This window comes from Equus przewalskii, chromosome 1 (assembly GCF_037783145.1).
Source record: "Equus przewalskii isolate Varuska chromosome 1, EquPr2, whole genome shotgun sequence".
NCBI classification, from domain to species: Eukaryota; Metazoa; Chordata; class Mammalia; order Perissodactyla; family Equidae; genus Equus; species Equus przewalskii.
The window spans coordinates 137422769-137439930 of record NC_091831.1 but is presented as its reverse complement, the minus strand read 5'-3'; the positions used below and the strand labels follow the sequence as shown (position 1 = coordinate 137439930).

General features: G+C 35.9%; 1 protein-coding gene across 3 annotated transcripts in view; it reads right to left on the bottom strand.

The window, feature by feature from the left end:
• The window catches only part of WDR72 (WD repeat domain 72), a 219658-nt gene that overhangs the window by 114252 nt on the left and 88244 nt on the right, over window positions 1–17162 (bottom strand). The window lies entirely within an intron of this gene.

The window sequence follows — 17162 nt, the reverse complement described above, 5'->3', positions numbered from 1 at the left end:
ATATGCGGGACGCCTACCACAGCATGGCGTGTCAAGCGGCGCCAGGTCCGCATCCAGGATCTGAACCGGCGAACCCTGGGCCTCCAAAGCAGTACGTGTGAACTTAACCACTGCACCACCAGGCCAGTCCCTCTGCTCTTTTTAAATAGCAACTGTTTCCTTCAAGTTTTTTACCTCTCTATGTACATAATTGTCAATTAAGATAACAAGTATGTGTGGCTAAATTACTCTGTACTCATCCCCCAGCAGAGACAAAAAGTAATTAAAAGAGATGTGCTGTGGATATGCTAATTTGACTTACTCCAGTCACCCTTGCTTCTCAACTATAACATGTCAATGGTATCATGCTAATGCTTTCTAAACATCATACTAATAAACTTATAATTGGCCAAAAGGTCAGAAAGAATGTAGTTTGAAGGAAAAATAACTTAGTCAGAATTGGTTTACCACTAAGTAGACCAAAGGACCAAAAAAAAAAGTGCTTTTTCTCTTTGGAATGATTCTTAGGTGTATTTACATAAAGAGTAATCAGCCAAACACTTATTTTTAGATATATGTCTCTGTGTGGCCACGAGATATTTTAGTCAATTCAATTTAACACATACTTATAAAATTGAAATCAATATCCTCACCTAAAAAAAGTGTATAATTTAAACTAAAGTTAATGAAATGCCTAATTGAGCAAACGAGTTCTTTCAAATGACCATGCCATGCTAATTTGTCACATATCTTATAATTGATTGACAAGATCAAGTTTGTAGACTACCTTAAAGAAGAAGTGACGGAAATAAGACAAAAATTTCTAAAAAGTCAAAACAGATTTCACAAACCAGGCTCCAAAATTGAGTGAAAACAGTTATAACTTTCAGCAAAGAGGGAACATGACAAGAACACCTGTTAATGACAATAACTGAATACAGTTTTTTCCCAGTGGAAAGCTTCCACTCTTTTTCCTGTGTTCTATTACACTTATTTATAATGGAAAATAACCACAGCTTGCCTATTGCAGGAGTCAGAAAACAATGGCTAGCAGTCCAAATCCTGCCTACCACCTCCTTTTGTAAATAGAATATTATTGGAACAGAAATGCTTATTTGTTTATGCACCATCTATGGCTGTTTTGGCATTACAAAGGCAGAGCTGAGAAGCTGTGACAAAAATGTCACATTGTATCACACACAAAGCCAAAAATATTTACTATCTGTAAAGCCAAACTTTACAGAAAAAGTTTGCCAACCCCTGGCCTATTCTAAATTAACAGGAATTTTAAATGTATACAAAAATATTTTTTCTAGGCAAAACCATAATATAAATATAAAGCATACAATTTAAGGTGTCAAATTCCCCTGACTCAGATAAGTTGTATTGTAACAGAGGACTCTATCTTAACGTTGTATTGGTTGTTCATTTGTCCCTTATGTGAGTTTCCACTACAAATATAAGTTGCTCTCAGAAATATAAGGCCAAGTTCAAAGGCTTTTTATTTTCCTGCAAGAGTACAAGACACAGTCATCTTCCACGATTCCCACTGTATATTCTATCTCCAGTCATACCAATTTCTCATCAATCCCCCACTCACTACCCATCTTTATATTTTGGACTTTTGGATCTGCTGTTCCCCACACCAACATCTTATTCATCCATTAAGATTTAGACCTAACATGACTTCTGCATTCTGCAGACAGCATTGGTCTTACCATCTACAGGGGTTCCAGTGGCACTTCGGGACATAGGCCTACTAGAGCACATATATCATATCATAGCTTTTACCAGTTTGATGTTCAAAAACTCAACACCAACTAATAATTTCCTTCTCTTGCTGCAACTATACAATAGCTTCCTCTTCATGACACCCCTTCTCCTCTAATCCAATTTTCTACGTAGGAACCAAAGTGATCTTTCTAAAACATAAATCAGATCACATCACTCCTTTTGAGTAAAACCATGAAGACTCCCCTTAGTACTTAGAACTCAAGCTCCATGCTTTGGATTATCACATTCAGCATAGTCTGCACCTACTTTCCTCTCCAATATGAACTTCTAATTCTCTCCCCATACACTTCTCTCCAGTCACACTGGCCTCATTGACTTCATTGCCTATGTCAAGCTCATTCCAACTTAAGGCCTTTTGCAGTAGCTGTTTGCCTAGAATATTCTCTCCTCTGAGAGTGACATGGCTTGCTCCATTTTGCCTTTCAGACTTAGTATAGATACTGCCTCCTCCTCTGACCCTCTCTGACCACTCAGCCTACAACAAACCCCCAGGCACTATCGCACTGCCTGATCTTCATTCCCTGCACAGTCCTTAGCACTATCCGACATTCTTGTTTTGTTTTTTGTATTTTTTAAAATTACAGTCTATCTCCTCTCACTAGAAATGTAAGTACCATGAATGGCAGGACTTCGTTGAAATTCCTGGTATCAAGAAGTGTGTCTGGCACATAGTAGGTGTTCAATGAATATTTGCTGAATAAATAAAGTATTCTGTTCCGCATTCCACGCTACAAAACATATATAACATACAGACACAGCTGTTTGTTTTCAAGGAGCTTAAGGCCTAATTGAGAAGATAAGACAAATAAATACCTGTAAAATAACTAGGCAATACATAGCTAACTTACAAATGTTTGTCTACCAGGTGCACATTAAATAGTGCATGCATATGCTGTAGTATGGGTAGGATTTGACTAAGTGGAGAGAAGAACATCCTCTGTATGTGACTTTAGGCAGGAAGAGATGCATGGAGAGCACAGTCAGCAGGGCAGTCAGGCGGAGGAGCACTGGCCTGCCCACAGTGACTGAGAGGCATCCTCACTAGAGGCAAGGAAACAAGGAAGAAGAGCAAATCCTACAAGAGTTGGTGTCTCCGGGGACTGATACTCTAGCACGCTACCCTACATTCCAACAATAGGGAGTTACCTAAAAGCATTTATTGTCACACACATCACGGAGTGGAATCAGCCCTCTCCTCACCAACCTGTGATGAGAGGGAGAGAGCAGCAATTTTCAAATGATCTATGAAAGTAGGAAGTGATGTTTGCCACTTGAGGGATGCAGGATTGTGCCAGAGACTCTGCATCTGGGAAATGAGACATAAATCAGGCCTCTTCATATTTATTACACTTACATTTCTAAAAGTTATTACAAACCTGTTGATTAGATTGTTGCCGGCTTCAGGGGTTTTGTATTGAGGGGAGGGCTTAGTAAAGTAATTATTTGAGGGAAACAGAGGGCTCATGATATGCAATACAATCCTCAGGCTATTTTTGAGTGCTTATTTTAGATAATCGTTACTAGAAAAAGGAGTCTGAAATTTAGGGGCAAGTGATTGGGGCAATAACATAAATTTGGCTGAAGTAAGAAACTATTTGATGAAACTTCCCTTTAATCTTTCTTTTCCAGCCTATATCAGCTCACTGTTGTGCCCACCTTAGCTACTGTGAACCATTGCTCCCTAATGTGCTGAACATCCTAAATTTCATCACCAATGCTTAATAATTTTTTCTTATAAACTTTAGAATTGATTTGGACTGTTCTAAATATCAATATGCCTTATCAACTTTTGAATTGATTGAGACGGGTGTTTAAATATCGGTGGGGTAGCTGTTATTGACTATTTTGCTGGGTTACTCCCCTCTGTAAGATCCAGCCACATGTAAAACCCAATTTGAACTTAAAGCAATTGACTGGAAAAATAAATACACTTTTTTTTTTCCTGTTAGTCATTTTAATTTTTTTTCCTTACAATTCAAAAAAAGAAGGATTCTCTACTTTCTTATCATCTATCTTTCATGTTTAGACTTTAGTAGTTTTCAGTCCATGTTTTTATTCAACAAATATTTCTGAATGCCTGACATGTGTCAGACATGTGCTAGATGATAAGGATAGTGTAATAAGCTGGCAGAGCAAGTCACTGCCCACTTTGAGCTTATACTGCCATGGAAGGTGGGGAAGATAAACAATGAAATGAAAAGGATGCTGAGAAAGAGAAAATGGGAGGTGGGTTCCTATTTACTTTATAGGGGAGTGACACTGAAACTTAAACTTGAAGGTGAAGAATCAGGGGGAAAACCTTCTGGCAGAAGACCAGCAGTAGTGGGAATATGAGTTTCTTTAATGAGGCCAAGTAGCTGGGGATTAAATATCTTGGCAATGGTCCCAAATCTAGTTGATGTTTTTCAATATATCTTTCATGTGTGCTTGATAATTTTGGATATTATTCTGAGGATGAATACAATTCAGCTTAATAATAATTGAATGTCAATTTCCTAGGCTCTTTTCTTCCCATCCAGGTCATCCTGGTGGAAGTTAAAAAGACTATTTCATAAACTGTAATGTGAACTCAAGAGATTGGAAAGTCACATGACTGAAGAATATGTGTAATCTTTACAGGACATTTACCCAACCTCCAAGATAAGTATCAAAATCAAATTTAAAGCTCAGAAGGTATTTTTGCGAAGAAAAGAGTAGATATCATTTCAAGTTTAGGAGATACAATAAAAATTACATAATAATAATAATGGCTAGCAATTTGAATTTTATGAATATTCTGAAATATTAAAAGGGATGTTTTCTAGGTTTTGATTATGCAGCCAAGTGTCCAGAATTTAAAACAAAGTTACCAGAGGATAGTAAAACTCAACTTAAATTATTCCCCAAGTATCACGCATCAACTACTGACTACACCTGCTCTAATTCCAAAGTGAGGAAATTTTTAATTATAGTATGGTGTTGCATGTTACTCTGAAGAAATTAGGCATATCTCGAAAATGGGAATCAAAAGAAACCATATTAAATGACTTATTGACTTATTGAGAAGACATCAGGTAACTCTAAGATGTTTGGAAAAGCTTTACAGGATATAATGTATCATTTACACATAATGAAGTACTGAGTATTTTGTAGATTATATTGCTTAGTTCTATTATACTTCATCATTTACCTATAATTTAAGCACCACTTATTATGCCTTTTTTTGCAGACAGATAAAAAGGCCAAAGTCCTTAAGTTTAATCCATTAGTGAAAGATAAACAGATTTTGATAAGTATTTCCTGTTATAAAACTGAATTCTGATAAAGAATAATAATATAATGCTTTGAAATATAAGAACTTAGTCCTAGAGTCAATGACACAGACTATTAGGTCAAGGCAAAAAACCATCAAGCTGTGGCCCCATAACTGGGTCACAAAATCAGTGAAGCAAACCATCATCTGAGGTGCTGTGTGTGATCTGGGCACTTACTCATGGTGCAACTCATTATATCTGATGTATCTGATCCCAACTGCTCTCTTGATTAAGAGAGAAAGTAGATCACTTAAGTCAAACAGATATTTCATGGCATAATTTATCACGACTAATGGAATTATCATAAAAAGGCAAATAAAATTTTGACAAAACATATTCAAAATTGGTAGTTTTGCTACTATCATATTAACTCCAGATATCCTTGATAACACTAGAAATTGCATGCCTAAGGTAAAAGCATGTTCTATAGATTGGTTAAGCTGATCATTAGCATAACTAAACACCACGGGCATAAAGCAAAAATACGCTTAAAGACCCTAAACACAATTTGTTACCATCTATAAACTTGACTTTAACTATTAGTGACAGAGTTGAACAAAAGATAGGTTCTTTGTAATTAAAAATGTTGGGCTGCCAAACATATGATAAAAAAATTTTGTGGAAGTTCTAGATTCAGGTATCTTCTTAGATCTGGAAAGCCATATCAACTGTCAAATGATTCTCTCATTTAAGTCTCATGATAATCATGCAGGAAGAGACAGGACCTATGTTATTCTTTCCTTACTCTGCCATATACGATTGATGCCACGCTACGGTTTTTGTAAAACAGAGTTTGGCCTGAGAGACAGTTCTGCCATAGCACAGGCCAACTCTCTGCAAGACTAGCGTCAAAGGTCCCAAAGAGAAATAAGAGTCTTAATTCAAATTTCAGAAATGATTAGTAACAGGACAGCTAATCAGAGCATTTGGGCAGAGGTTAAATGTTCCAGAACCAGAAGAAGAGAGTACTAGTCCTAAAACAGTAGTCATCCTGAGTTAGAATGATTTCCCATCTGTAGGCAGAATTATAAGACTGCCCCTAAGATTCCCAGCCCCTGTGAAACATATCTTCTTCCAGTTACTCAACCAAACCCTAATCTAGGCAGTGCTGTAAAGGATCATGCCCATGTAATTAAGGTCCCAAATCAGTTGACTTTCAGATAGGCAGATTATCTGAGTAGTCCTGATCAAATCAGACTGAGTTTTTGAAAGCAGAGAGTATTTTACAGCTGGTGGCAGAGGGAAAACTCAGAGGTTCAAAGTATGAAGGGGACTAGATGCACAAGTACTCCACTGCTGGCTTTAAGATGAAGGCGTCTATATAGTGAGGAACATGTAGCCCCTGATCAACACCCAGCAAGAATGCATGGACCCCAGTCCTACAACCAAAAGGAACTGAATTCTGCCAATAACCTGAAGAAGCTTGGAAGAGGACCCCCAGCCTCAGATGATACAGCAACCTCAGCCCACACCTAGATTTTTGCCATGTGAGATCCTGAACAGAGAACCCAGTCAGGCCATGCTGGACTCCTGGTACAAAGAAACTGTGATATAGTAAATGTGTATTGTTCTAAGCCTCCACGTTTGTGGCAATTTGTTACATAGCAATAGAAAACTAAAACACTGTCATCTTGAAGGGTTCAGACAGAAGCCAGAGTGCTCATCAGTGAGAGCAGAGATTGAGGACTCTGGTTCCTAGCAAGGCAAGTTGGAAGGAAGAGGTATACTTGGCAGGGTAATCAGACAGAGAAAAGAAAAATCAGAGATCCAAGCAAAAGTTAAATCCCACCCACTAATCACAGCAAAAGCAGGGAATTCTGAAATTCTGGAACTATAGAAACATCTAAAACTAACTTTTAGTACACCAGATCCCAAGCTTAGTTGGCAATGAACATTCAAGAAAATGGGGCGGGGAAGTGAAGACAGGACAACACGGGAACCCAGCAGTGAAAGAAATTTGGCAGGTCGGAGCCTGGCTGCAAGGTCCACCCATTAGTGGGTTCAGCTACACTGGGACTAAGAGAGAGAAAACAGGAAACAACAGGTCCCAGTTTGGGTTCTAAACCTAATTTACTGCATGATTCAATCAAGACTGGGCTCCAAAATTCTTCTAAGTAAAGAAAGGAGGGAACGGGTAACTTGACCACTTCCAGTTCTAACATGCTACAATGCTAAAACTAGAAATAAAGGGTCTGATGAACCTGTATCCCTCCATTACTACTCTCTATGCATCCAGATTAATATTTTAGTTCAAGGAGCAAAACGGAAAGCAAAATATTGACTACCAGAGAGTAAAGGGAGAAAGCTGTTTTGTATAATGACCAGAGACTCCTAGTGGGAGCTGGGAAGAAAGTAGTAAAGGCGAGCATAACTGTATATTTTGTAAGCTTTCATAAGGACTTTCTAATCATCAGGCCTTGAACAAGTGAAGACAAAAAAACAACTAAAATTTTAAGTCTTATTTGGATGTGCATGAAGTTAAATATGTGCATAAGAGAGACCCTGTTGCTCACAGCAGCCTCTTATGACCATTTTTTATATCTGATAGTAACAATCATGCTTGGACCAAAAGCTTATGCAGGATATCTTACCTTAGGATTAAAACAGCAGTTTCCAAAGTAATTATGAGCTTTACAGTGTGTAGAAAATTAAAAATAATGTAATTGATGTCATTATTTGTATTTAATGTCATAAATGCCATTTGGGGATGCAGAGAACTGGTTCTGCCTTCAGGATGTCACTATTAAAACCAAATTCAGAAAAATGGATGAGAATATTAGCTGGATTTATTTTTCAAATAAGTTCACTCTCTTCATTCCAATGAATAAAGCCGAATACATTTTGTTTTTACCAACATAGGGTAAAGATTCCATGAGAATAAATGCTTTCTTTTCCGAGAATGGCTTCCTGCTACATTTCTGCATTTGCTGCTCTCTTAGGGCCAGTTTCAACATAAGTCATTGGTACAGAAGTAGTGCTCCTGGTGGGATTCCTTTAAATGGGTCCAGATGGTACTCTCAGTCAATAAGTGATATTACCAGCTTTCAAAAAGAAAGATTTAATTCTCCTTCTTTTCTTTCCTGTTATAAGTCACTAACCCTGTTAGTTAACTCAACATCTGAATTTCTACAAACTTCACTTTTTACTCCTGAAAATATCATCCCTTGTGGTAGTCATCAAAAATAGGACAGAAACACAAAATATTCATGATGGAGGACAATGACTTGGTTACCAAGGAAACTCCAAGTTTCTGTAAAGGGGTAACATGCACCATCACCTTTTAATCAGAACCAGCAAGTTGCTCAATAACAAAGCATCCAAATCCACTGGAGTATATTTGTATCCCAGCAGATACAGACTTCTTTCAGTAGGTTGAATAGGTCCATCTTTGGATCCTACAAGAAGCTGAGTCTTAACATGTTTGGAAAAGTCACAAGTTTTTAAAAAGCAAAACTAATTTACAACTGAGAAGAAAAAAGTAGGAAAGGAAAGAAAAAGTGAAGGTGAAAAAAAAAAGTACCTAAACGGCTCCAGGTGGGTAATACGGTATGGACATGATTACAAAATTCATAGCTTGTAAAATATTTATATAAAATTATTAATGTAAATGAAGGCAACTTAAAGACATGTTTTAACAAATTATGCTACTCTCCCTAGATGAAGCTAAATATAAAATTAAAATGCCTGATATGGTTAACTTTTATTCCTGTTTCTATGCTAGAATCACCCCCTCCCCACAAGTCAGTTGATGGCTATAATCAGAATATTTAATTCAAGAAGAAAGTTATAATCTTAGATTTTCATGTTTCTTACAGGGTTGATGAATGTGGTGGGGGTAGGGGAAGGAACTGGGTAAATCAGGGCTAAATCTAGTACTAAAGAAATGACAGAAACATTTATTCAGTGAAAAGAGTTACTTTAGAATTAACAGAAGAGAGAACATTTTTTGAAACCAGCTAAAACCCAAGTAGAACAAACCCTTTCTCTGGTAGAAGTCACAACCGCCTATCAGCAATTATAAAAACAATAACACTGACCTTGAATCAGCCTTAAAGGTCTTTGCACGAAATTATATTATCAGCTTTATGAATTTTCAGTTTCTATCTCAGCCACAAATTCAATAAATGCAGAGTTGGTCAGTAATAGGAACATGGCTATTTTAACAGCCTACGCTGAAAAAGGCTTTTGAGAAAGTACATATTATACCACCATTTTTCCATATTAAAAATGACAGCTCTTTCAAACTTGTTCAGTATACCTTAGACAAACACTTATGACATCTGAGGTAAACAACAATAAAAATTCAAAATCAAATTCAGTCAAAACTAGAAATGATTTAAATAAATTATATCTACAATCCTGGGAAATCAACAATCAGCTAAAAGGTTTTTATACCTGGAAATTTTTAAAAATTCAACATCTGGATTCAAAGTAAACTCTCGAAACATTTTCTTTTCTCATCTTGAGTATATAATTTCACTTCCTATTCTGTATCTTAAATATAACAGCTAGCAACAGCAGAAAAACCCAATGGACAAAAGAGCCATTGTGTGTAGTTATTGTAATTAACAGGTTCAATATCTATTACTGCCAGACAGGTATCATAGCAACCTTGTATTGCTGAAAACTGCTAGAAAACTCTTCAAAACCAGCAAGACTCTGCTTTAGGGAAATCTTCGACAACACCAGGGACATTACCGGCTGTCAACATCTGTGGGTGTTGCTATGGGCACAGCCACAAAGAACCCTGCTATCTTTACACAAAGGTATACACACAGAGAAGATGGGAAGGACACAGAAGATAAACTGATAAGAAAATCAAAAAGAAGAAATAATTGTGCTGGCAATATGCAATAGCCACACAATTTTGAGTCCATGTTTTACACTAATTCTTTTCTATTATACCTGGAGAATCCAAATTCAACTTAACTGTAATTGTCACTAAACATGAACCAGGGGATGGAAGTAATATCCTAGAACTCTGTACTCGTACCATTTATCATGTCTTAATTTGAAACCAAAGTGAATTACATCTAAAATAATATTTAAACTTCCACTTATAAACCCTTGATCGTCATTTATAAATCTAGAGAAGGGAAAAGAACAGGTTACTATGAACAAGAACCCAATATTGATTTTTTGGCGGTGCAGTAAGGCATCTCCATTCTATTTGGCTGCTGTCAAAGCCACTCTTTAACAGCTGGAGTCAAATTGCACTATTTACAGCAAGAGCCCTTGTCAAGTGGACCATAAGTATCCTAACAATACACTATTCAAATGGCACTTTGCCACACAAATTGCTGACTTGATGAATAACCTATGTCAATGACTAAGGCCAATATAAAAGTTTCATTTTTACGAGAGGTTTTACATTCACACATTAAGTAAGCTTTTTTGAAGCACTATTAGGCTATATATTTCAGGCCTTTGGACGCTGAAAATAATTAAAATCTGTTTAAATACATCAAGGGAACTTGACAACATTAATATGGATCTGGTGTTAACTACATTTGTCACACGAGTCAGAATAGTGCCCTTCTGCTCCTGGCACTCCCCACCGGCACGTGCAGCACAATGTGGACTTTAACCAGCCGCACGCCATGAAAGACGAGCATTCTCCTTCTGTGCCTCTGATTCATGGTCAACGAATGTTTAGATACAAGCAAAGCTTTGAAGTCCTGTGAGGAAATTCAGGGTTGCTTCTGGGTGCAAGGCGGACAGCTGCAGTCATTTAATCCCACGTTTCCCACTTTTCATAGTGACTCTGGGACCTCTTAAATTAGTTTTGAAACAAAGCTGTGATATGCTTTTCATGGTTTTCCTCACCATTTGAGGTAAGTTTCACCAAAAAAAGTTTAAACTCATGCCACAAAGTGAGAAAAAGGACATCTTTCATAAAGCAGCTATAAAAAAGTATTAAGTATTACAGAAATTTTTACTTAACTTACAGTAGTTAAAATTATATATAAAATGCTTATGAGAAATGGTTATACTCTGTCAAAAATTTGCATCACCTCACATGCGTTCAAAAAGAAAACTGCCTTGTATATTTCTCTGCCATTGTATATTTCTCCATTCTATCTTACTAGGAAGAGTGTTATCATTTAGGCACTGAAGTTTTAAGTTGGAATTCACTAAATTAAAATACTTAAAAATCTTAATCTAATGTTTACAGAGAGTAATTCCTATATTTTCATAAAGTGCTTGCATGTCTAATAATAAAAATCTATTTTCTAATATTGTACAAAATTGATGGAAAATATTTTCTGCATTAGAAAAAAATAGTTATATGCTGTTTATTACTTTAAAAAGAATATATCAAAAATTAACTACTGATCAAAAAAGTGAAAATTATCATCCTATATTGAGGATTTACCCCTACATAATATAATTAATTGTTCCCAAAAAGATATTATTTGTCCTTTTCTATAGTGATTCAATTTTGATAATAAAATATAGATAGGTCAATAAAAACAGAGTTAATTTGCAACATGTAGTATTGCCACAATGAATTGTTATTTCATATTTATACATGTAGAGTTGCAGGTGACATTTTGAAATCTTACCATTTAGAAACCACTATAGCTAGTTCTACCTTGGTTAACTTTTTGAGTCATAAAATAGGAAAGAACTAACGCTTCATTCTGATAAAGTAATAAGTAGTAGTGTGGTCGAATTTTCTGTTGGTGGCCTTACCAGTGCATCATCTATCTGTGTTTTATGAGAGGTAGCAGGATAAAGCTCTAACAAGATTTTTGAGCAAATGGCACCAAATAGATATCACTTTAAGGTCAACTAAAGGTTAAAAAAATATAAATGTATTTCTAGAAAACTCAACTGGAACGTAAATAAATGCAATTGTATCTTTATTTATAATCAGTTTTATATGTTTAGATAAAGATACATGTATAAATAAATGCATTATTTGAGGAAAATTCCATTAAAAAATCTTGCTTAGATTAGGAGCTATAATGTGCACATGTTTTCTACAAAGGGCAAATTTTCAATCCCATGAATTTCAAGATTTCTGTCAGGGAAGAGACTGGATATAGGTCTTTTGGATTACATTCCACATAGTGCAGAAGTTGGGATAAATTTCTTTATTAAAAATTCAGATATCTAGAGAGAGAGGAAGTGTTGGGTATTTTGCCCATTGCTCCTAGGACCTCACGATCTCCAAGTCTAGAGAGGACCGTTTAGATCAGAAATTGGCAACTATAGCTAAAGAGCACCAAATCTGGTCCACTGCCTGTTTTTGTAAAAATTTTATTGGAGCAGAACCACACCCCTTTGTGTAAGAATTGCCTATGGGGACTTCCATGCTCCAACAGCATAACTGAATAGATACAACAACAAAACTCTGGCCTGCAAGGCCTAAAGTATTTACTGCCTGGCCCCTTACAAAAAATTTTGCTTATCCCTAGTCTGTTTAAATATTGTCTAGGACAAAGCAAACCACGTATGTAATTTTAAACTGCCTAGTAGATATATTAAAAAAAAAAGTTTATAAAGGTGAGAATCGAGAGCTCAGAAATAAACCCACACATCTATGAACAGCTGATTTTTGACAAGGGAGCCAAGAACATGCAATGGAGAAGGGAAAGTCTCTTCAATAAATGGCGTTGGGAAAACTGGACAGCCACATGCAAAAGAATGAAAACAGACCATTATCTTACACTATACACAAAAATTAACTCAAAATGGATTAAAGACTTGAACGTATGACCTGAAACCATAACACTTCTAGAAGAATGCATAGGCAGTACACTCTTCAACATCAGTCTTAGCAGCGTTTTTTCAAGTACTATCTCTGACCAGGCAAAGGAAACAATAGAAAAAATCAACAAACGGGACTACATCAAACTAAAAAGCTCTGCACAGCAAAGGAAACCATCATCAAAATGAAAAGACAACCTAACAATTGGGAGAAGATATTTGCAAACCACATGTCTGATAAGAGGTTAATATCCAAAATATATAAAGAACTCATACATCAACAACAAAAAAACAAAGAACCCAACTAAAAAATGAGCAAAAGATCTGAAGAGACACTTTTCCAAAGAAGATATACAGATGGCCACAGGCACATGAAAAGATGTTCAACATCACTAATTATTAGGGAAATACAAATCAAAACTACAATGAGATATCACCTCATGCCCATCAGAATGGCTATAATTAACAAGAGAACAAATAGCAAGAGTTGGAGAGGATGCGGAGTAAAGGAAACTCTCATACACTGCTGGCAGGAGTGAAACTGGTGCAGCCACTATGGAAAACAGTATGGAGATTCCTCAAAAAATTAAGAATAGAACTACCATATGATCCACCTATTTCACTGCTGGGTATTTATCCAAAGAAGATGAAAACAGGAATGTGTAAAGATATATGCACCCCTATGCTCACTGCAGCATTATTCACAATAGCCAAGACTTGGAAGCAACATAGGTGCCCATCAAGGGACGAATGGATAAAGAAGATGGGTGTATATATACAATGGAATACTATTTGGCTCACTCATAAATCTCACTCATAAATAGAAGATAAAAACAACAACAAACAAACATATGGAGATAAAGATTGGATTGGTGGTTACCAGAGGTGAGGTGGGGAGGGAGGAGTGCAAAAGGGGTAATCAGGCACATGTGTATGGTGATGGATGGTAATTAATCTTTAGGTGGTGAGCATGATGTAATCTACACAGAAATCTAAATGTAATGATATACACCTGTAATTTATATAATGTTATAAACCAATGTTACCTCAATTAAAAAAAAAGTGAAACTGATTTTAGTGATGTATTTTATTTAACCCTATATATCCAAAATATCATTTTAACATGTGTTAGCCAAATTTCAAGTGCTCAATAGCCATATGTGATTAATGGCTACCATATTAAACAGTGCAGCTCTAAATAAGCAACAAGAGGTTGCTGTTGGGGATCCATTTGACAAAAAATCAGTTTTTAAAAAAAGGCATTCTCAGGACACTACAATGGGTCTAAAGTGAGACAGTTAAAATAATCCTGTTTATCCTTTTACTCATGTTACAGACAAGAAATGAAGAAAAAGAATCTAAAATCAACCAATCAACCAACTGGGAAAACAGACCTTCTCTCCTTAAAATATGATGATGATTTCTGCCATACAGACATGACTTTAGTAAGGCTGTTTATTTCCTACTTTGAAGCTAAATTCCTCCCGCTGCAATTTAAACAGTTTCTATCTTGTTTTAGCCTCAGCACAATCTGAGAAAAGCAGTTTCCCATTACTAATATGATATTGTATTCCTTTAAATCCTTTAAGACTCTTGCCCTGTTCTATCCCAAAGACTTTTCTTTGTCTAGCTGCACAAATTCAACTCCTCTAATATTTCAAATTAGACCCATTTTCAAAATGTTTTATTATAGTTGTTGTTCTCTTTAAAACCTTTTCCCAAATTTATATGCACTCTTCAAATGCAAGAAGAAAAAGCAAAAACTGTATTCTAATAAATTCCAAATATTGTTAAACAGAAAGAGCTCACTGCACAGATCTTACAAGCAACTCTTCTGTTTAAACAGTTTACTCTACCAGCCAGAAATATTTCACTTGTGTCTCACTAATATCCACACACAAAAAAACCCTGAAACTCAAAGTAACCTTAGACAGTTCTAAATTTCACAGGCTTACTGTCTCTCATTTTTCCCACTTCTAAAATGAGTGTGATTTAAATCCGCTTCTTTAAAATTGATGTTTTTCTTATGATAACTCATGAAGCATTTTACTACATTAACAACAAGAAGGATGGAGAATTTATAAGCACTCTTGAAATTTCATGCTTATCAAATTTGTAAATGCAGATAAAACAATCTCAATGGCTTAAATCTAAGAGGATGAAATATGAAGACGTGCAGTATATAAGTGAAGAAGATATAACTTAGGAGAAGCAGAAATAATAATAGCTGTAGTTAACAGCAATCTCAATAATAACAGAAGTATAGTACATAGAACAAAGGAGGTGATGGTCCTGTCTAATTCAATTCTCTGACTCTGTAGAGAGTGAAGGTTAGAAATTGGAGTCATCTAAGGTAAAGCGGGGCAGCTAAGAAATAAAGTTGGAGTCAGCCTTAGAGTAGGAAAACAAGACCCTAGCATTTTATTGCTTCCTGGAATCAAGAAAGAAACAAAATTATATAAAGAAAATGAAATCTATATATACTATTATTACTACCGAAACGGTAGCTCTGAGGTCCTCTAAGAAACTGAAAGAAATAGCAATCAGTTTACCTTCTGGGAATTCAACTAGTAAAATAGGCACTTGATGAATGAGATTTGTTCCTGCAGACCCTAGACATCTAAATCCACAAGTCAAGAGACATCTCCAAGTTCTCATCTACTATTCTAGCATATAATTTCCATTATAAGATGCATTATGAACAGAGAGCCACAAATCACATTACGATGGGAATGCTTGGCAGTCAGCTGGGCTCACTCACTGGGCTTTACATACCCCAACCTTTTATTTTTATTTATTTATTGTATTTTTTTTGGCCCTGAGCTAACATCTGTTGCCAATCTTCCTCTTCTTTTTTTCTTTTCTCCCCAAAGCCCCAGTATGTAGTTGTATATCCTAGTTACAGACCATTCCAGTTCTTCTATGTGGGATGCCACTACAGCATGCCTTGATGAGTGGTGTGTAGGTCCATGCCCAGGATCTGAACTGGGGAACCCTCAGCCGCCAAAGCAGAGCATGTGAACTTAACCACTTGGCCACGGGGTTGGCCCCACCCCAAGCATTCAATACAGAATATGTGTGGTTAAATTTCCCACCTTAGGAGACTAAAACCTTATGACTTTCATCTGCAGTTGTGAATGTTAAATTTTCATGATATTGATAAAATTGTCCTGGTAAAACATGACCTCTTTCAAGTTAAGAACATGAAAAATAGATTTGAGAAATCTAAGACAATCTGACTAAATGAGAACAGAAAAATAAAAGCTGAAGCCTAATCACTGATTTTAACAACTGAAGGAGGAAAGTATAAACAAAAGTAGGTGGCCTAAATGGACTCTTAAAAAGAGAAATCTAAAATTTACAAAGTTTTCAATGTATATCAGCCTTGACTAAGGGAGATAGTGCACTGATGGGCTGAAAGAGATGACTGCATTAGACTCTCAGAGCTCAATGAATGAATACTTAGAAAGCCCACTTCTGGAAATATATCCAATTAAATAATACTGAATATGAAAAATCTTTAGGTTCATAGATGTGTTATTCATAAAAATGAAACATAAAAAACAATCCACATATTAAGCTATAGGAAAATAATTCATATCAGTAATAGCAAATACACAGGATAGAACATAATACACCCACTAAAAAGAAATAGATAATATTATGAAAATAGGTTTACATGAAAAAACATTACATTAGATATATGCATATAAATGGCATAGTTACAACAACATGATAAGAGGATAACCTGGAGGCACAGATGACAAAATGATGGAAGAGTCCCTTAAAAAAATTAGATTAAGTTACTATATCACGTTTAGAATGGAGAAATAATAAAGTTCATCTAAATTTCTGTGAAGCTGGTTGATTTGGTTTATGAAAATAAAAGCAAACTCCATCACTGTGTACTAATTAAGGCTCAGAATCCCAAGGAGCTGGTGATCTTAGAGATGCTGAATATATCAAAAGAACTGTCCATATAATGACCCAGTTTTTATGATACCTTTTTGGTTTATTTTCAATCAGCATTTTAAAAAGAGGTCAACTAATCTCAATTGAAAAAAAAAATGAATCCAGACCACAGAATATAGAGTTTTTTCTCCACCACTCCATTGAAAACCACCTAGAATTCAAGAGTTAACATAAAATTGGTTCAATTTTGACAAGCCAGAACCTATCTTGTCAAAAAGAATGCTAGATCAAGCATAATGAACACTCAAAAAGTTATCCTGATTCACCCAAGATCCCCTGGTAGACACGTATGGTAGACGCGATCCTCTGTGAGTTCTTGTTTTTGTGCTGATATTCAACTGCTGCATATTTATGATGGCATACTGCTTCTTACTCGGGGTTGATATTGCTCTTTGTGAGTAGCAGCTT